The sequence below is a fragment of the Perognathus longimembris genome, chromosome 4, assembly GCF_023159225.1.
Source record: "Perognathus longimembris pacificus isolate PPM17 chromosome 4, ASM2315922v1, whole genome shotgun sequence".
NCBI lineage: Eukaryota > Metazoa > Chordata > Mammalia > Rodentia > Heteromyidae > Perognathus > Perognathus longimembris.
The window spans coordinates 39074392-39097090 of record NC_063164.1 but is presented as its reverse complement, the minus strand read 5'-3'; the positions used below and the strand labels follow the sequence as shown (position 1 = coordinate 39097090).

The 22699-nt window shown below is 36.8% G+C and overlaps 1 long non-coding RNA gene across 1 annotated transcript; it reads left to right on the top strand.

Annotated features, from left to right (window-relative positions):
• Positions 1–633: 633 nt before the first annotated feature.
• LOC125349947 lies at positions 634–22111 on the top strand. The gene is made up of 4 exons (XR_007210660.1): positions 634–645; positions 3521–3526; positions 15103–15109; positions 21961–22111. It is a non-coding gene; the product is annotated as an uncharacterized LOC125349947 (long non-coding RNA).
• Positions 22112–22699: the final 588 nt, after the last annotated feature.

Here is a 22699-nt window from a genome sequence, read left to right as displayed (position 1 = left end):
CCTTACGTATGTAATTGTAACCTCCCTGCACATCACCTTATCAATAAAATTAAATTTATAAATATTAGGAGCTAAGACAGAAAAGTTAAGAATGATTGTCCTCAGAGTATAATGCTAGAAGAGAAGATCAGAACACTATCCCATGAGAGTATGGAGTTGGGGCTGTCAGAATGATTGGGCAGAGTCACTTAATTTTGGTCCTTCGTTACTATTACAGCTTCAGTGTGAATTGTACCAAACTGATGGCAATAATGAGTGTTGATTGAGTAACAATGACTAGCTTCATCAATGGGCTAATCCACTGATGTGCTGATAGCTGAATGGATCATTAGGTAGGAGGTGAGATCTAGCTGGAGCAGGAGGTCGCTGAATGTGAAAATCTGCATGTCACACTTATTTTTGGTATTGGGACTTGAACTTAGTGCCTTGTGCTCTTGCTTGGCTTTTTTGCCCAAGGCCGGTACTCTAGCACTTAAGCCTCATTTCCCCTTATAGCTTTTTCTGGTTATTTGGAGATAAGAGTCTCTCAGATTTATCTACACCAGCTAGATTCTGATGTGGATACTCTTGCGCATGTATGTTTATTAGGATGAGCACAAACTTTTCTAAGAGTTGAGGGATATAACACTTAAATAAAGACATTAAGTTTATATTCTGGGGCTGGGATGTAGCTCAGTGACAAAGCACTTGCCTAGCAAGTCCAACATCCTGGGTTTGATACCCAGTACCAAAAAAAAAAAGTTTATATTCTCACATAATTCAGATTTTAATTAGAGCCAGCGTGTACGTGTGTGTGTGTGTGTGTGTGTGTGTGTGTGTGTGTGTGTTTGCATGTATGAATGTGTTTAGGTAGGTATATACATATATGATTGAGTGAATAAACTAATGATTGTGAAAATGTTCAACTTACAACATACTGTTGCAAGGGAAAGTTGCATGAATTTAAAAATAGCATAGGTGCAAAAGGTTTGATTAGGTAACTTCTTGAAATCTATGCTTGTTACAAGAAGCATATTCAATGTCACAGAACACAAATTTGTATTTTTTGCTAAAGTGTAAATGACATAGTTTGGTATGACCACATTTGCCAATAGTTGACAAAAAGTTGTTTTAGTTTATATAAAAGTAATACTGACTAAAGAATGGGGGGAATGATATTCAAAAGATTGTCTAGAGAAAATGGTTTTAATCTATTATGCTATAAAACTTCAGTTCATTCAAATCAAAATATATATTCACCTTGACTAGTCAATTCTCAAAAGATTTTACTGAATACGAAAATGAAAGACTAAATGAACAAGTGAATGAACAATAACATGCATTGCCCAGATAAGTACAAAAAGGAAAGAATAGAATTTTAATAGGATTTAATTTACTCTTAGAATTTATTTTAAGTTACTTCTTTTTAGAATTTCTTTTGTCTTTCTCTTTCTCAATATTGTCCACATAAAATGAGTTCAGGTTTCTTTGTAGTCATTAATCACCCTGTGAAAAAAGAAATGTGAAATATATGGAAATTAAAGTATTTTTATCCCAGGGTTTTCTATTGAACTTTGTCTATGAATAAAAAGATATACATGTTTATGTGCAAAATCTTCTACTTAGTTATAAAACTTGTAAGTACTCATACCCATTTTTTCAGACTTTCTTTTTTCCTTGTGACAGATATATAAAAAATAACATGTTAGAAAGAGCTATGTTTTTCCCATTAAAGTTTTTTAGGCAAACCTGCAACAGAGATTAAAGGAAGCTATTTTCAAAAAGATCAACAAAAAAGACTGGAATTTAGAATATATAACTTTCTACAAAACAGGAAGGAACAGTACCAATACTGATATAGTATGCAGTAGCATACAGTACATAGGTAAAATGAAAGGTTGAACATACTCTAGACTCACCAACAGGTAGAATGCAAACAGTTCTAGAGGTCTTTTCATACTTGCTGTAATTTAGGTATATTTAAAATTGAAACAAACATATATTAATATAATAAATGAGTCTAAAATATGGGAGAGGCAGGCAGGGATTGGCTTGGGGAATGGGCACTCAGGTAAAGCTATACATTTCCTTTTAAAAAATCTAAAACAAAAATTTTAACATACATATATCTTGGTGATACATAAGAATCTAGTTTTAGTTTGTTGCATGTGTTAGACCAGTTTTGCCAGCACCATTTGTTAAAGAGGCTATCTTTCTTCCAGACTATAGTTTTAGCTCCTTTATTAAAGATTAAGTAGGTGTAGTTCTGTGGGTTCACTTCTGGGTCTTCAATTCTGTTCCATTGATCTTCAGGCCTGCCCCAGTGCCAATACCAAGCTGTTTTTATTACTATAGCTTTATAATACACCTTGAAGTTGGGTATTGTAATTCCTCCAGCAGTGTTCTTTCTGCTTAGGATTGTTTTTGCTATTCTAGGTCTTTTATTGTTCCATATGAATTTCAGGATTGCTTCCTCTATTTCATTAAAAAATGGTGTTGGGATATTGATGGGTATTGCATTGAATTTGTAGACCGCCTTTGGCAATATTGCCATTTTGATTATATTAATCCTCCCCATCCAGGAGCATGGGAGGTTTTTCCATTTCCTTAGTTCTGCCTTAATTTCATTTTTCATGTTTTTAAAGTTCTCATCGTAGAGGTCTTTCACTTATTTGGTTAAGGTTATTCCTAGGTATTTTGTTTTTTGAGGCTATTGCAAAAGGAGTTGCTTTCCTGATTTCAGCCTCCAAATGGATCAAAGATCTCGAAATCAAAACAGACACCCTGAAAACACTAAAGGAGGGAGTAGGAGAAACACTTGGGCTCCTTGGCACTGGACGGAACTTCCTCAACAAAGACCCTGAAAGGCTACAAATCAAAGAAAGGTTGGACAAATGGGACTACAACAAACTACAGAGCTTCTGCAGGGCAAAGGACATAGCTCGCAAGATAAACAGAAAGCCCACAGATTGGGAGAAGATCTTTACCAGCCATTCAACAGACAAAGGCCTCATATCTAAAATATATGCAGAACTAAAAAAATTACCTTCCTCCAAAACAAAACCTCAAAGAACCAATAGCCTCCTCATCAAGTGGGCTAGAGACTTAAAAAGAGACTTCTCTGATGAGTAAATGAGAATGGCCAAGAGGCATATGAAAAAGTACTCTACATCACTGGCCATAAAAGAATTGCAAATCAGAACAACATTGAGATTCCATCTCATCCCAGTAAGAATGTCCTATATCAAGAAAACTAACAATAACAACTGTTGGAGGAGATGTGGCCAAAAGGGAACCCTACTTCATTGTTGGTGGGAATATAAACTGGTTCAGCCACTCTGGAAAGTGGTATGGAGATTCCTCAGAAGGCTAAACATAGAGCTCCCCTAGGACCCAGCAGCCCCACTTTTGGGTATCTATCCAAAAGACCACAACATAATCACAGTAAAGCCACCAGCACAACAATGTTCATCGCAGCACAATTTGTCATAGCGAGAATCTGGAACCAACCCAGATCCCCCTCAGCAGATGAGTGGATCAGGAAAATGTGGTACACACAATGGAATTTTATGCCTCTATCAGAAAGAATGACATTGCCCCATTCATAAGGAAATGGAAAGACTTGGAAAAAGTTATACTAAGTGAAGTGAGCCAGACCCAAAGAAACATGGACTCTATAGTCTCCCTCATAGGGAATAATTAGCACAGGTTTAGGCAAGTCACAGCAGAGGATCACAAGAGCCCAATAGCTATACCCTTATGAACATATAAGATAATGCTAAGTGAAATGAACTCCATGTTATGGAAACAATTGTTATATTACAGTTGTAAATACTTTCAATGTGCCATACGTAACTGTAGCCTCTATTATTGATGATCTTCCTGTATCACCTTTCTGTGGTTGTACCTACACTCTCTCTGTTTCTTATCTGAGTATATTGGAAACCATGTATACTGGTATTAGAACCAGGAAATTGGAAGGGAATACCAAAATCGAGAGACACAGGGTAAAAAAAGACAAACAACTACAAAAGCAATACTTACAAACTGTTTGATGAAAATGAACTGAACAACTGAACAACTCGTGGGGGGGAGGGGGAAGGGAAAGAGGGAGAGCGGAGGGGGGAATGGGGGACGAGGTAACAGTACAAGAAATGTATCCAATGCCTAATGTATGAAACTGTAACCTCTCTGTAATTCAGTTTGATAATAAAAATATATTAAAAAAAACATATATCTTTTTTTTCCCCTGCCAATTCTGGGAATTGAACTCTGGGCTTGAGTACTGTCCCTGAGATTCTTTTGCTCAAGACTGGCTCTCTACCAGTTGAGTCACAATGCCACTTCCAGCTTTTTTGAGTAGTTTGTTAGAGATAAGAGTCTCACAGAGTGTTCTGCTTGGGCTGGTTTCAAATCACAATCCTCAGCTCTCAGCCTCCTAAGTAGCTAGGATTACAGGTGTTTAAATCTTACAGCAAATATCATACAGTTGTCTTTCAAACTTTGGGTGTATCATTTCATCTTCAGTAACAAGATACATTATTTGCCAGGAAGTTCCTTTTTTATTTGTAATAATATTTTAAGTAAAATAAAAAATGACTCAAGATAGAATATGCATATGTAAAAGTTGAATATAAACATTTTTCTAATAAAATTCACAATGCATGCCATTTTTCTATTTGCTATAAGTTCCATTTTCCAACCTTTTCTTCTGTTCTAAGTAAGAGGAAACTACATTCATCAAAAGCCATGACAGTGGGCTGGGAATATGTCCTAGTGGTAGAGCACTTGCCTCATATACATGAAGCCCTGGGTTCTATTCCTCAGCACCACATATATAGAAAAGGCCAGAATTCGCACTGTGGCTCAAGTGGTAAAGTGCTAGCCTTGAGCAAAAAGAAACCAGGACAGTGCTGAGGCCCTGAGTTCAAACTCCAGGACTGGGGGGGGGGGGGGGGAGAAAGAACAAACAAAACAATAGCCATGACATTTACTATGCAACTAGTGTCCACCAATGACAAGTAGTCACATGAGATTGAAAAGCAGGATAAAAGGAAAAGAAGTGAAAGTATTTAACCCCATAATGTCTTCCCATAAATCTATTTCCACAGTAATCTCCAACAGTAGGCAACTTCTCAGGGGTTTCATTGGGGACGAAACAGCCCTTCACTTATATAGAGAGGTCCCATTGTTCAGGCCCAGTGTATGTACTTCAAGTTTCTGCTAGGTGGCCATGACTTCTAGGATCCAGCAATATGGCTTTATCTTTCTGGTATAGTGATAGGAACCTCCATTCTTACTAATTTCTGAATTATCTTATCCTTGTTTGAATTTTTAGCTCTGTTATCAAATATACAAACATTCTTGGTGTTAAATTTCCTCTGAGATTCAATGATTCTGGTTTTTTGGCATAATTCTGATATATCAGCCCTATCTAAAACAAAAATAAGAATTCAAATTTGCATGGCTACTAATTAGATATTCTTTTTAAAAAGTCTAAATGTATGGGCAACATGATGCAGACTATTATTGGGATCTTTAACTCAGTTCAAGGGAGGGAACAGCTTTCCTTGACTCTTTCATCACTGACCTTACACATCATTGTGATATTAATTGATTTATTCCTTCCTTCATATGTTCATTCAACAAAATGTTTAATAGGCAACTGCTTTACTTATCTATTTTTATAGACATTAAGACTTGAGCAGTAGGCCAAACTAATTTGCTGTTTTTAAGGAATATATATATAAAATCTTTCCAAAATGTTATAAAAATGATAAAGCCTACAGGCTGGGGATATGGCCTAGTGGCAAGAGTGCCTGCCTCATATACATGAGGCCCTGGGTTTGATTCCCCAGCACCACATATACAGAAAATGGCCAGAAGTGGCACTGTGGCTCAAGTGGCAGAGTGCTAGCCTTGAGCAAAAAGAAGCCAGGGACAGTGCTCAGGCCCTGAGCTCAAGCCCCAGGACTGGCCAAAAAAAAAAAAAAAATGATAAAGCCTAACTTATTTGATTGAAAAATTCATGAAATTTGATTATCAATAGTTATAGTAAAGTTTCACAAAATATATTTGCATTTTATGTTACTGTCTTCAAACTCAGGTGTTCTTTTGTATTTAGAGTAGGTAGGTAGAATGTTTCATGTTTCATTAAAATGTATTTTGTAGTTTGAGTATGCAGAACGTGTCCATGAGTCCAGGGTGGAACTATTAAAAGGTGCGTTGGACCTTGGAGAGAATATATATACAAGGAGGTACTTATGCCACTGGAGGTATATACCGGAAGAAAATGTGGACTCAGATCTTCATGATTACTATACTAGGCTAACACTATACCACTTGAGCCATATCTACCGCCCTTCTTTTTGGTGGTTTTTTGTTTTTTTTTGGGGGGGGGGGTGTTTATTTTTGTTTTTTGTTTTTTGGTTTTTGTTTTGGGGATAGAATCTAACAAACTTTTCTTTCTAGCCTGGCCTGGAATCACAATATGCCAGATGCCAGTCTTCCAAATAAAATAGATTACAGGTCTGAGACACTAGAGCCTGGCTTTCTTCTTTGCTTCAACATCATGATGTGAGCAGTTAGCATTGCCACACATTTCCAACCATTGTCATTCCCCTCTAAAGGCCTAAAAGACCTCTACAATAGTGAGCCATAATAACCTGTTTCTTCTCAAAAATTAATGATCTCAGGCTTGAAATGAAGCTTAGTGGTAGAGTCCTGGGCTCAATTCTTACATCCTAATTAGTTAAATAGTTAATTAATTATCTCACATATTTTGTGACAGTGACACAAAAGCTAACTTAGAAGTACTTATTTAATATGATATGTTTCAGTATATAACTGAAAAGTTGATTCACACCAAGTCAAATTACTGCACTGATTGGCAAAGAGCAGACTCCTAGTTTACTCAAAAGGATTCCAAACATTTGATATCATAACCCATATACAATACTAAGCTTGTTCCTTTAATAGAATGACCTCTAGTTAATTCAGATAGATTAACATTAGACCTCAGAAGCAAATTCTCACACCAATTTAGGGCTGACAGCATAAACAACTGTTTACACATGCATCAAGAAAGATGATTTTTATTTATTCTTTATATTTTTCTTGCTCATGTGGTTTTATTTTGTTTTTTGTTTTTTGCCAGTACTGAGTCTTGAACTCGGGTCCTGAGCACTGTCCCTGGCTTCTTTTTGCTCAAGGATAGCATTCTACCACTTGAACCACAGAGCTACTTCTGGCTTTTTCTGTTTATGTTGTACTGAGGAATCAAATCCAGGGCTTCATGTATATGACACAAGCACTTTACCACTAGGCCATATTCCCAGCCTCAAGGGGAATAGTTGTTTACCCACCTAGAGGAATAGTTGTTTACCCACCTAGTGTCCATACCTGTCCATTTTCCATCTGGACAAAAAAACTTGCATTCTTGCCTTTGTTACTTGCTATTTATATATAGAGAGCCTCTGACTGGTTACTCCCAACTAGTCCACTATCCCTAAACACTTCCTTCCTGCGTCCAGTCCAATTATTTCTCCTTCCTTGTAATGTGCCACAATTGGGTTTATGTTCCAAATGAAACTTTTCTGGTTCATGCCAAGGGTGTGTTCTCCCATGTTGTTCATGTTAACTGGTCCTGTGAACTTGTCAGCCTTTGCCTGAACTTTTCAAAAGTCTCTTTTAACAGGATAACATCCCTCACTGAGGTTGCCACCTGGGAACATGCAGTACAAGGCCATTCTCTTACTACACTGCTGTGCCCAGCGCAGATCTGGACCCTGAGGACCCCAGTACCAGGGACTCCTTGACATGCCCAAGCTGCAAGAGGTAGCCAGAGGAGACCATGACACCCTCTGGCCCTGATAATCATTCTCACGGAAATGATGAGGACTTTTACCAACCAAACTGGACAGTACCAGGCTAAATGATGAATCAGGGACCCCTGACTACTTCGCCCTTTTTCAGCAGGAAGTAGCTCCAGAAGAGACAACCTCCACCCATATTCCCAGCCTGGTACCCCTCCTCTATTAATAAAAAACAAAAGGGAGAGATGTGGGGCTCGCCTTGCATCATTAAGTGGTGGTTCTAGCTGGCCCCGCCTCCCAGCCTTGGGACCACGTGTAGCCAAGATGGCACCTGGTGGTGAACCCGGAGGTGGTCCTGTGGGCCGTGACATAGATGTAGGCCACCCCTTAAGGAGGTCCCTTGGAGCTCCACCCTGATGGGCAGCTCAGGCATCAAATCCCAGCCCCTACATAGGTGCACATACCCCTCCCCTTCCGCCGCCTTCTGACCCCTTTAAAAGAACAGCTCATTGCCACCATTAAACGAGTCTTAGGGCTGACTGGCTCCTGGACTGTCTGTGTGTCCTCCGTCGAGAGGGGGGCTGGGTGACAGTCTGTCAGCCCTCTTATCCTCTTCCTGGACCCGTCCGCATGGGGTGTGCTATCCCGTCTCTCCTGCAGGACAGGAGAGCGCAAGAGGCTAAAAACCTCCGGCATCCTGGTGCCCAACCACGAGGCAGGAAGCACAATGAGGTAAAACTTTTCACCGAGCTAGGCCAATCAAATTACAAGGTGGGGGCCCCCCCGAAAAGATGGGGCATGTTCAAACCCAGCATGATGACCAAGTGCTCAAAGCACTGAGCTTCATGCTACAAAACGTAGCTTTGAGGGTCTCAAACTCCCAGACCCAGGAAGGTCTTGAAAGCTTGAAACATGCCATGATCTGGCTGGCGGCTGTTGGCCTTTTCAGCCTGGCTGCTTGGGAGGGAGCAGCCCTCATGCTGTCCTGGAAGGGAAGGAGAGGCCTGGGCCAAGTTCCCCATGTCCCAAGCCAAGCGCCCCACATTGGACGCCAGGATGCCAGGGGGTTTTAGCCTCCCACACTCTCCTGTCCTGCAGGAGAGACAGAATAGCACACCCCATGTGGACAGATCCAGGAAGAGGATAAGAGGGCTGACAGACTGCCACCCAGCCCCACTCTCGACGGAGGCCACAGAGACAGTCCAGGAGCCAGTCAGCGCTAAGACTCGTTTAATGGTGGCAATGAGCTGTTCTTTTAAAGGGGTCAGAAGGCGGCGGAAGGGGAGGGGTATGTGCACCTATGTAGGGGCTGGGATTTGATGCCTGAGCTGTCCATCAGGGTGGAGCTCCGAGGGACCTCCTTAAGGGGTGGCCTACATCTATGTCACGGCCCACAGGACCACCTCCAGGTTCACCACCAGGCGCCATCTTGGCTACACGTGGTCCCAAGGCTGGAAGGCAGGGCCAGCTAGAACCGTCTCTTAATGATGCAAGGCATCCGGGCAGGAGTGCCCCACACCAGCCTGCTTATAATGTTTTAATATGTATTTTATTAGTACCACTAGTATTACTTCACTTAGTTGGATTTTAAATATCACCCTTTTCGACTTTGAATGTTTATTTGTTTATGACATTGTTATTGTATTTTCCCTACTTTTATTTGTTTTTCCCACACATGTAAATTTCTAAAGAAAGAGTGTGATAGCTCAGAAGCAATAAGCAATTTGACAAGGCATGCATTTGGTTTTAATAGTACACTGATATAAAAAAACTGAAGAACGCTCTATAGTGTTTTTAAGTTTTCAGATTTAATTATATTAATCTGAGGAAGGAAAGCCCAAAACAATTTTTATTGTTACATATTACCCTGAGATGCAGCTATCTAGTTGCAAAAATACTTTTGGAGAAAATATACATAATGCATGCATAAAAGTGTAGTTTTCTTTCATTGGTAGTATTCTTATGTATTCAGTATGTACTTCACTTCGCACTTTAGTTTCACTTTATTAGGTGGTATTAGTACACAAGTGAATCAGATAAAATTTCTACCCTAATAATCACATTCTAAGGAGAGAATTCAACATTAACATAAAGTGTTATATGTGAAAAATGGTTTGTAAAAGACAAAATATTGCTACAGAAGGGAATGCATTTAAATGAAGGAAATGAGGAGATGCAGCTATAGATCATCATTAAGACCTCCATGAAAGTACAACTGTAATCTTTGTGCTGCGCTTCAACATGAAACCTTCACAACTTGATGTATGTGTTTGACGCAGTCAAGCATAATCCAGGAGAGTACTGCTCCCTGTTGATAGAATAAATTGGATGGGAAGAGAATAAGGGAGGCAAAGTTCCAGGAGATGGGTCCACAAACCCATAGATCCTATTGCTGTTTGCTTTGGAATAGGATTCTCTTTGTTTGAAGGGAGAGAAACGCTAAACATTTAAGCTTAATATAAATGCCGAATGTATTTCATCATGTAATTGAAGTATAAAGGACTAGTATTAAAAAAAGGAATCTGATGGCAGAACAGATTGCATCATTTATCAAATGCAATGTTTTGGAATTTGTATAAGATTCCTGGAGATTCTGGTTGATGTGTCAAGGGACTTAGAAGGCTTAGCCTGTGACGTTTTTACAGTGCTGTAGGAATTAGAGACAATGGTGGGAAACTGAGATTCCACCTTTTCAGCACAGAGGCCATAGCCTGATTTCCTCCATTTTCCTTTTTAATATAATCTTTTGGATTACTGATGTAGAAGCTAAATTCTAGGAATGCTGAGGGTGTTTGTAGAGAAATTTTTGTTTTCCCCATATAACAAACCTGCTGGTCTATGGAATTATTTTTTTAAATTTGGCTGTCATTACCTTCTATATTGTATAAAAAGAAACCTAAGAAAGAATATGTAAAATCAGGAAGATTTTTCTTAAGATCAAATAACTCGTGTCTAAGTTATAAAGAAATTGTCTGTTTTAAATACTTTGTTACTGACATTTAGAGACTATAAATTTGCTAAACAATTTAGTATGCAAAATATTTGTCATCTTAAATGGTTTATAACAACGTTAAAAGACAGGCTATATATTGTACATTATTTCCTGGTACAAGCTCTACTACAAAGTAACTTACTTATTCAACCATATAGTGACTTATCAGATACAGAGATAATTTAACCTGTAGACAATATGTAAATTGCTATAGAAACAAAAGTACAAAGATAAATATTTTCTCTTCCTACAATTTTTTTAGCTATTAAATATTTTTAATGACTACAATCTTATACAAAAACACCGATTTCCATATTTTACAATAATGCAATCAGAGAAATATTATAGATAGTGCATAAAACATATCACAGAAAAAGAAAGGCATGTTATTTCATGATGAGTAAGTATATTGAAAGCAAGCATGAAGATTTGACACCTACCCAGAAAATACAACATTTTAAGCTATGTTCTAAACAGCTATGCTATAATAAATATACAAGGTGAAACTACAAATATACAACGTGAAACTCTAGTTTTGATCAAGACATTCAATTTTATAAGACCTTTCTCAAACATTATTTTATATGAATTATATTTTAATATATCTCCAACAACATGAAACAAAAAACTCCAAGACAAAATCTAATCTGGTAACTTGCTATTTAATATTATAAACTTACATGGGGGCATGCAAATAAGTTAGAGGACAGAGTGGGCACATAGTGAGACTACATTTCAAAAAATGCTGCAATATAACAAATAAAACAATATTTTATTTCTTCTAAAAGACTACATTAATCTATTACAAAATATCTGCTCTCTCTCTCTCTGTGTGTGTGTGTGTGTGTGTGTGTGTGTGTGTGTAATTTATTGTCCTGAGATTCCTAAGAGCTAGAATTTCCAACTCATGCAATATTTCCTGATTTGCTGTTAGAATTTTCACTGCTACCAAAGGAGATTTCATATTATATTGAAAACCTTTTTATCTATTACTCCAACAAATTTTGTTTTAAACAATTTCTCATTTCCTAAGAAGATGCTTTATTTGTTGCTTTTTTACATATGATTTTTCTTTTAAAAATTTGTATACAGTAATTGTACAAGGTTTCATTGTAATAGTTACAATGTACTTAGAATAAGTTTATCATCTCTATTATATTTCCTTAATGTTGTTCCTTTACTAAACAGTATTTAATAGATTGATTATGCTAAGATTGGATTAGATAAGTATAGATATATACACACTTTCATACATACATATATATTATATAATTTACTTCAATTCTCTTCACTCCCCATGCCTTCTTTCCCTCTTCCTAGTCCCACTAATTTTCTAGTCTTTCTTTTGTACCCAAATCCTATCATCATCATCATCATCATCATCATCATCATCATCAGTTTATGTGTAGATTCCACATATGAGTGAAAACACAAGCAAAGAAGGTACCACAATACTTGACTTCAAATGATAATTCAGAATCATAGTAACAAAAACAGATTAGTACTGGTGCAAAACCCAACATGAAGACCAATAGAACAGAAAAGATGACTTACAAATAAACCTACACAGCTGCAACAAGCCAAAAACAGAGTCAATAGAAGACATCTGCTTCTACAAATGGTTCTGATAAAACTGATTACATGGTGAAGAGTGAAACTTGACTCATCTCTCCTATCCCATATAAAAATACATTAAAACACCACACCTTAATAACAAATCAATTAAAACACATCAAAGTGCTTCATGTATGACTTGAAATTTTGAAACTGATATAGGAAAGCATTGGAAGATATACATACACTAGTATTTTCTGAATAAGATTCTAAATTCCCAGGAGAAAAATGCTTTAACAATGCACCTTCTCATGAATTCAACAGCATATATTTGGCTCAGTGTTGTTATCATATGCTATTTAAAAGAATGAATTCAAATATAATCCATAAGGGAAGAGTTTTATTTAATATTATTACTTAAGAAACATCATAATATATTATTAATAAAAATGAGTGCTTATCTCAAGACATATTAACATGAATAATGTGAGCAATTATTGTTAGAGTAGTTTTCACTAAAGATCTTGTATCTAAAGCATATGCACTCTACAGGGATCCCATTAAGAGAAGGATCTAACCAGTGCAGAGAAAGCTAAATGTAATGTTTTGCTGGCTGCCATAGATACAGAGAACAATTCAAATCAATATACTCGAGGATTGCCAGAAAATTAACAGATATTTTACTTATTAATAACTCTAGGTACTAGAAAGACTTAAAATTACAGTAATAAAGAGTATTATTTACTAACCCCAAAGACCAGGGAAATATTGGACTTAACACATATTTCAAGAGCACAGTGAAAATCAGTCACTGTAGAATAATTGGTAAGACAGAACAAATAGAGTTGAGATTTCTACGGGAGGGACATTTGATGATACTAAATGAAAAAGTAAAAAAAAATGTTTTTTTCTCTAGGAATTTTATTTCTAGGGCTACAGGAGCAGTTCTAGGGGTAAAAGTACCTGCCTAACAGGCACAAGGTTGTTTTCAAATGCTAATTCCACCAAAAAAAAGACATATATTTACAATTAGATACCTAAATGTTGTCTCATTGTGAAGAATAGCCATAAAATTTTACCACTAGTTAAAATAACAACCGTAATACTCCTAACTTACTGAAATTATAATCTCTTTCTACTCAAACATTATTTAAGCAGATTAGACAATACTATTCAAACAGCTATATGAGAATTACAGTTTTGTATTAATAGATACACACAATAACAGATTCACACATAATATACTTATCTTGAAGAATGAATCTTAAACATAGGTCTCATAAAAACCCATTATGCTTTGCCTAAAGGCAGCTAAGTCATTTCTGATGTTTGGGCATTATGTAAATTATTTTTCTAAATATCTGCTTTGAGTTTTCCAATTTATTTTAATGTGGAACTGGATTTTGTGATACCCAGTAGGGAACTAAAATGTTAAAAATCTATAATTGTATGCATTTTGTGTTTTATTTCATTCTCCATTTTATAAACTTGTCACTCATATGCAAACACTTTTTCAAGTAATAAAATCATTATACTTTATATCTTCATTCAAAAACTCTATAGAATATATTTTAAAAGAATAAAACATATTTTATATGCTCGCTTCAATGCTTCCTAAGGGTAATAAATCATGAAGAAATACATGGGGGCTGGGGATATAGCCTAGTGGCAAGAGTGCCTGCCTCGGATACACGAGGCCCTAGGTTCGATTCCCCAGCACCACATATACAGAAAACGGCCAGAAGCGGCGCTGTGGCTCAAGTGGCAGAGTGCTAGCCTTGAGCGGGAAGAAGCCAGGGACAGTGCTCAGGCCCTGAGTCCAAGGCCCAGGACTGGCCAAAAAAAAAAAAAAAAGAAAAAAAAAAAGAAATACATGTTCGTCAAAACTCTTTTATCCCCAAAGGTATATTCAAATAAAGCTAAATAAAAACCACTTGATGTTTGCAGTTAAATTAATAAACATCAATTAACTTAATTCAAATATTAATTAAGATTAATTTGCTTAGTATATAACCCACTAGGTCTACTTTGCTTCTTTTCTTTTCTTGCTCTATTCTATATGGAACTGACCTATGGAAATCATAGCCAATTGCTTAATTGCTTCCGGATTTTCTTTTTGGTGTTAGACAATAAACAGCACCATCAGAAGAAGGAATGTAGGGAGAAAGTGATGTCCATACAATTTCCCATGCTCCCTTTCTTCCTGATCCCTTTGAATGAAGGTCACAACTACTATCAGGCTTTCTTTTTCATAGAGTTATCTCTTCTGGATTCTAGTAACTGTTTGCTCTCCTTCTTGCCTCTCAGCTCTAAGAATAGTAATGCCTTCCTAAAATATTGTCCGATGTGAGTAACTCTGCTCCTAACATCTTGCCAATACACTTATAAAAATAGTCTCTGCTTTAAACTTTTTGTAGTTTGCCTAGTTTATTGTGTTCCTTTCTGGTATACAGACTAATACATATTTTTTCCTTTGCATTTCCAAAATATTTGCATTGGTTAAATTTTTTTCTGTTCAAGGGTTCTTCAGCATATTATGCAAACATCAATAATCAAACCATTGCCAGATTTTCCTCAATAGCCTGCAGCCTAAGTTACATCAGTTATACATTTCTTTTAAATACCACGCCATGAAAAAAATATTTCTTCATTATCTAATCTCTTTGATAACTCCATTCTATTGAGTTATCCAGATTCTAGGTTGTTTAGTCTTAATTAGAATGTTTCTCTATTGATTGTGAGAAACCAAAGTTCTCTGCTAAGCTTCTTAGTTTTAGTCATTTTGGAATTCATTCAACCATTGCCTTCATATTCATGACTTTAATTTTTCTTATTAGCTAGGATCAAACATTGACTTCAACTAAATACATTAAAACAAATACAATTCCTATGTGATGGCTTTTAAAACTCACATTAAATAGTTCTCTATATTTTTATTGTTTCCTGTAAATTATCAAAGATCAATGCAAATATACACTGAAGATAGCTAGTGAGCATGAAAATCTAGAGTTTTCCATAGTCTTATTATGTCATTGATTATGCTCGGAAATCAACAGTATTTGAAATTTGAGTTAGACAGAATTGAAGATACTGAAAAATGTTAAGGAGCCATGAATAGGACTTGAAATTTTTTGAGATAATTCAAAATGTAAGACATAATGTCTGTTATATTCCTAATATAAGAAATAAATCATTCTAAAATTTGCCTTTTCTAGTCTAAGGACATAGGTCAAGTGGTACATACAGTGCCTGCCTAGCAAATGCAAGGCATTGAATTACAATCCCCATACGAAAAACAAACAAACAAAAAACCCTGCTTTTTCCACAACCTCTTTTAAATATATATATATATATATAATTCCACAACCTCTTCATCTATATCCCCTACTCGTAGGGGATATAGATGGTACCAGCTCATTTAACGGTACCAAGTTTGACAGACAATTGATCCCTTCCTCCAATTTCATACAGCATTAGTATGCCTTTTTTTAAAACTGGTCCTGAGGCTTGATCTCAGGGCCTATGCATCATCCCTGAGCTTTTCAGCTCTACTGCTTGAGCCAGAGCTCTACTTCCAGCCTTTTTGTGATTAATTAGAGATCAGAGTCTCACAGACTTTCCTGCCTGGGCTGGCTTTTGAACCATAATCCTCAGATCTCAACCTCCTGAGTAGCCAGGATTACAGGCTTTATCAACACAAGCTTTATCAACACAGTAAACCATTTGAACTTCCTTATATTTATCTTGCTTTTTCAAGCTTTTCGGCCTTTATGTTAATTCCTCCGTCATGAACCTCTCCACATTCCCATCTGCTGCAAACAAGGCCACACCATTCCAAATTCAGCTCATGGTTTGTCAATATGACTAATTTTTAAATTGTTTTAGTACCTAAGCTGCATTAATTTATTTCTTTATTTATTAGGCAAGTTTCCCTCTATTGGCCTGCAAGCTCATTCAGGGAAGTAACCCTATTTATTTATCATCCTTTCCCTATTCCAGCTCAGTGCCTGGCTTTAGAATACTCAGTACTGAATGCTGAATGAATGATGATGGGACTTCAGGAGCAGGTTAATCTCCATCCTTTCTATCACCTAGCAGGATATTTGGTCTGGTTCTTTGATCAGACATTATTTCTAGAAAAGGAGCATTTCTTACTTACAAAAGAAATTCAGTTAAAAAAAAATCCAAACATGGTAAAGGAAAATAGAAAAACTACTACTAGAATACCAGAGTATGAATGCTGTAGGAAAAACTCCATCAAGGCCTGTTAAAATATTGTATGAGGGCTGGGGATATAGCCTAGTGGCTAGAGTGCCTGCCTCGGATACAGGAGGCCCTAGGTTCGATTCCCCAGCACCACATATACAGAAAACGGCCAGAAGCGGCGCTGTGGCTCAAGTGGCAGAGTGCTAGCCTTGAGCAGGAAGAAGCCAGCGACAGTGCTCAGGCCCGGAGTCCAAGGCCCAGGACTGGCCAAAAAAAAAAAAAAAATATTGTATGAGAGATAGAATACTTGCATAGTCTCAAGATGTGTCTCCCAGTATTTATGAGTTACAAAGGAAGTAGTAACTTTACAATGCAAAAACTTAGCAGACACCATTTTTGCTAGTTAAAGTCACCAGTGTGATCTTATATACCCTCAATTCAATGTAAGGAGAATATTATCTCTGTGGTATGTCCTGCCCTAATTTATAACCCTAGTATAACCATGAGAAAACACTGTAAGACTCTTTCTCGTCTTAATTAAAAAAAAAATATTTATTTATTTTTTACCAGAAGACTTAAATGACTTTCTACAAAATACTCAACCATATCTCTCCAAAAGTGTCAAAGTCACAGACAATAAGGAAACACAAAGGTACTGTCACAAATTAGTATAAAGCTAAAGAGATATAAATTTAATATGGGATTTTGAAACGGAGAAAAAGGCATTGGTAGGAAAACTAAAAAAAAAAAGCTTAATAAATGTTTATCTACAATCTTAGTTTTAGTTTCTAAACACAGCTATTGTTTTTCTCTTATTCTGGTTCATACTAATAGAAGTTCAAGACAATTTCCACTGACATATCACTATTTCAATAGTTTTACCGATTTTTCTATATAACTTACATATTTTAAATACAATATTTTATGAAATATTTTACAATGTTTTGCCATACTGTGCTAAAAACTTCACATCTATTAACTCAATTACTATTGACAACTCTGATTTAGAACTAAGAAAACTATTATTAAGAAGCTACTTGAGGGGGCTGGGAATATGGCCTAGTGGCAAGAGTGCTTGCCTCCTATACATGAATCCCTGGGTTCAATTCCCCAGCACCACATATGTAGAAAATGGCCAGAAGTGGCGCTGTGGCTCAAGTGGCAGAGTGCTAGCCTTAAGCAAAGAAGAAGAAGAAGAAAGAAGAAGAAGAAGAAGAAGAAGAAGAAGAAGAAGAAGAAGAAGAAGAAGAAGAAGAAGAAGAAGAAGAAGAAGCCAGGGACAGTGCCCAGACCCTGAGTCCAAGGCCCAGGACTGGCCAAAAAAAAAAAAAAGAGAGACTACTTGTCCAAGTATCCTTAGCTCATAAGTGGTAAAACACAGATTCCAATTCATGATTTCTGAGTCCAGAGCTGGTATTTTGAAACTTTGTGTTTTAAGGCCAGGTACCAGCTGTTTAAGTCTGTAGTCCTAAGCTTCTTAGAAGGGTGACACTTGGGGAATCACTGTTTGAAGGCAGACTGGGCTTTAACTAACCAACAAAATACAGGACTAGAGATGTAGCTCAAGTTGTACAATACCTCAGTAAGCATGCGAAGCCAAAGCAAAAGACCTTATGTTAAGCCCTTGGAGCCGGCACACACACACACAAAACCACTTTGCTTTGTATTTCCCTTTAGAAATCTACAACCTAAAGTCTACCTTTCTAAGAAATGTCTGAGCTTGGCAGTGACACCCTGTTGTCATCCCAGGTACATGGAAATGTTTGTAGGAGGATCACGAGGCCGACTGGCCAGAAAAATAGTTATACCCAAAAAGGCTAGGAATGTGGCTTAAGTGGTAGAGAACCTGCCTAGCCAGAGCACAGCCTGAAGTTCAAACTCTGGAACCACTACAAATTGGAATTTTAATTTAATAAATAAAAATAAGCTGGAAGAGCTTTCTAAAAACTGTAAGTTCATATATTCATTTGTATTTATAAAATTCCCTTCAAAATGTATGGCATAGTCCAACAAGTTTTCAGTAAAAATTTACTTTTATTCATCAAGATGAAAATTTGCTGCATTTTTCATTTGTACAACACACAGGTTTTCAAAGAGAACCTTGAAGTTTAGGATAGTGATGTTCTTGTAAAGTCCTTCAGTCCTTTATTTTTATGTGGAATGTAAGTTCTCCTTTGCCTATACTCTCTGTATATGTAGAAAAAAAACTGCTGTTTTGAAATTACTTCAGCAGACTTTCATATTTGAGACTGAACAATGATCTTGAGCAGACACACCCTCTGGAAACTAGCCAATTTCCATTGAGCTGATAGCACATTATCTGTGTATATACTCAGATTGCCAAACTAGAGAGACTGTTGACTCAGAACTCACATGCTGAGCCTCTGTTCTAGCAATTCAGGCTACAGATTGCCTTCTACAGACAAGCTAATCTAAGAATTGTTTCACCACTGTCAGAGTCTTTTGTTGTCCTCTTTGCATTTTGAAGTGTGATGACATGTTCCCAAATCACATTATATCAATCTCAAGCATACAGATGCCTTGCTTTGCTTTATATATTATTTTTTATTATTTTTGGTCAGGCCTTATCAACAGACATAGATAAAGAATTAATAAATTGTCATTGCAATGGAAGATTACAAATCATAATGCTCAAACAAAAATTTTTCTCCCACCGAATATCATTTTGGACCATTTATTTTCACTCTATTGAAGGAAAACAGTTCCATTTGCAATAAAATTTGTTTCTCCCATTTTTAAAATTTTAAACATGTGAGCCTTCCAAGGGAACAAAATATCTTCTGAACTCAGCAGTTTTTCATGCAAATAAAACTGCTTTGAGCAAGGTTTCTAGGACTGCAAAGACTGCCAGGAGATTACTCCTGGTCATTAACCCATGCCTTTCCCTGAAGGCAGACCTCCTAAACTGCTTGCTTCTAGTTCCTGCTGTATGGCACATACACAATCTAAAGTGTATAAATTGATACTAAACAGAAGTAGACACCTAATCCTGGATTAAGATCTGTGTTTTCTCTCCTTATTATCATCATGTAGGGCTCTCAGATTTTAAGTGTTATTAGTGTCTCTGATTCTTATAGGATAATGTTCCTTTCAGTCAGCAAGAATTATAGTGCTCTGATGGCTTAAGGCTGGAATTCAAGTTACTTAGGAGGCTGAGAGTTGAGGATAAAGATTGGAAGCCATCCCAGCAGAAAAGTCCAAAAGACTGCAACTAAACAGCAAAAAAATCTAGAAGTGGAGGTATGGCTTCATGGTACTGGGGGGTGGGGTGAGAGGAAGTGAAATGAGAGCTTGAGGTCCTGAGTTTAAGCCCCAGAACCAGGAAGCTAAAGTGACTTACTGTGTGGAGGATAAAGATGTAATATGAAAGGCACATAAGCCAGGTCTTTTCATGATGGAAAAGCATCCTTTTTCAGGATCAGAAGAATAAAAAAGAAGAATTCAATGTGTTTAAGTAAGTTGATACATAATTCAAATTGAAGAGTTTTGGGTCAAAGGTAGAAGGAGAAAGGTATGATAAGAAAAATTGATTCCAAAGTTCATTTGGAAAGCTAGTCTGAAAGAAAGATGATGAAACTTGAAGGTAGGAAGAAATAATGGAGGAGAACTTCCCCAGTAGATATTAAAAAAGAAGTATTGGCTGAAGTCTTTGATAATGCTCTCTACACTGACAGATAAAAGTTAGTAGAACTGGCTCATATTGGGCCTTTGTGCAGTTAGAGACCCTATACCTGCCCCTTGCAAGCAAGCTCTGAGATATGTGGTTAGGAACTAAGGATGCTTTTGTAGTTAGAAAAGATTCTCCTTTCTCCAGACTCAAAGGCTCCACTGGTTTGGCTGACAGGGATCTTGGCTGGGTTTCAGTCTTTAATGAGCCTTTTTTTTTTGTATTGTTGTACTGGACACATTCATAAACCACCTAGGAGTTCTGCACGACAGACTTAAATATTGTGTCTAAATTAAAATATTTCTAAATAAAATATTGTGTATAAATCAAAATATTTCTGGACATTGAGTGGCCCATTCGATATGTATATATAGTGTTGGATACACTTATTCTTTGAGAGGAGAGACTAACACCACAATAATTTGGAAAGCAAAAACGAAACTACATGACACTAGAAAAAAATGTAAATAATTTGAGTGGGATTTCTTTATACACATTATTAAGATGTGAGAAATCATAGGACATTATATTTAAGGGGTTTCATTTATTAGTTTCTCAGTGACGTCAGCAAACCTTGAACATTACAAAGAAAGGTCATTGAGTATTCTTGGTTGTGGGAATAGAGGTGATATCCATCTATTTTTGGAGTTGCTCCTATTGACTGCTTCCACAATGCACATGTTCCATGTTCTTTTTTTCTTTTCCTTTTTCTTTTGTTGGTCATAGGGCTTGAACTCTGGGCCTTGGTGCTGTCTGTGAGCTCTTTAACTCAAGGCTGGCACTCTACCACTTTCAACCACAGCACCACTTCTGGTTTTCTGGTAGTTACTTGGTGATATGTCTCTCAGACTTTCTTGCCCAGACTGGCTTTGAACTATGATCCTCATATCTCAGCCTCTTGAATAGCTAGGTTTACAGACGTGAGCAACCAGCACTTGACCTCATATTCTTAAAATTTTAAATAAACAAGTTCTTTGAGAGATCGAGATAAAGTGATGGAAGTTGGAAAGTAAATATACCACTTACTGTAAATATAGTACTGCTTTTAATCCTATGACTTCATATGACCTATGTAAATATTCCCCCTTTCAACTCATACTGAGGTAGGGATTTTAGTTCCATCTTGGACTTTATCACCTTTTTAGAAAAAAAAAGTTAAAGTAATTTAAATGTTGTATTTAAAGTCATGTACAGTGAAGTAATCAACATATTTGTATGTTATAATAATAAGCAATAAAATTTTTATCCTTAACATAAAATGATGATTTCCGGTTTCCAGTCTTAGTCAATATTATTTTATTCTTTTTTTTTTTTTTTTTGGCCAGTCCTGGGGCTTGGACTCAGGGCCTGAGCACTGTCCCTGGCTTCTTTTTGCTCAAGGCTAGCACTCTGCCACTTGAGCCACAGCGCCACTTCTGGCTGTTTTCTGTATATGTGGTGCTGGGGAATTGAACCCAGGGCCTCATGTATACGAGGCAAGCACTCTTGCCACTAGGGCATATCCCCAGCCCCCTATTATTTTATTCTTATGAAAAATATGTTTCTTTCTATAGCCCAGGCTGGCCTAGAACAAGAGACTATCCTTCTTCAGCCTCTCTAGTTCTGGGATTACAGATATGTAACATCATGCTCAGCTATTAGTTAATATTCCTTTAATTCCAATAAGAAAAACTTCAAACTATCTTGAGCAAGAAAAATAATTTTAAGCTTATAAGAATCCTGCTAAGTGGGCTCGGAATGTGGCCTAGTCGTAGAATGCTTGCCTAGCATGCATGAAGCCGTGGTTTTCGTTCCTCAGCACTAAATATACAGAAAAAGCTGGAAGTGGTGCTGGTGGCTCAAGTGGTAGAGTGCTAGCCTTGAGCAAAAGGAAGCCACAGACAGTGCTCAGGCCCTGAGTTCAATCCCCAGGACTGGCAAAAAAAAAAAAAAAAAAAAAAGAAGAATCCTGCTAAGTTACTGTCAGATTATTTGCAACTAAGATGGAGTGAAGAATTTTTAAATGGAAATCTAAAGCATGTTAGATCAGTAGAATTAAGCGTAGAATTAGGCATTTTCTAATGTTTGTCTTTGGATAGTTAGGGTTCTACAACTACTCTTCTCAGTACCTCAGTCACTTTCTTCAGCATTCTAAAGATCTGACTTCAACCCTTTTTCTGCCTGATTCTGAGATTGTTTTTATACTGTAAGCCATTTCATAAATTAGTTCATATCCAAAGTCATAGGTTGTAAAAAAAAATTACCAAGCAATAGTAAAGAAATTTTCAACATTGGGAGAAAATTTAAAAATGAGTAATTTTTAGCACTGTAAGCAATGATTGGAAAAAAATTATGGAGATTCATGTATTCTTATTCATCCATCTCATGGTTAGAATACTTTTAGCCATGAGTTTTCTGTTTCTTCTTGTTTTTTAAAATTTACTACTTCCAAGTCTGGTGGGAAGGAAAGACAGATCAGTAAAGGCA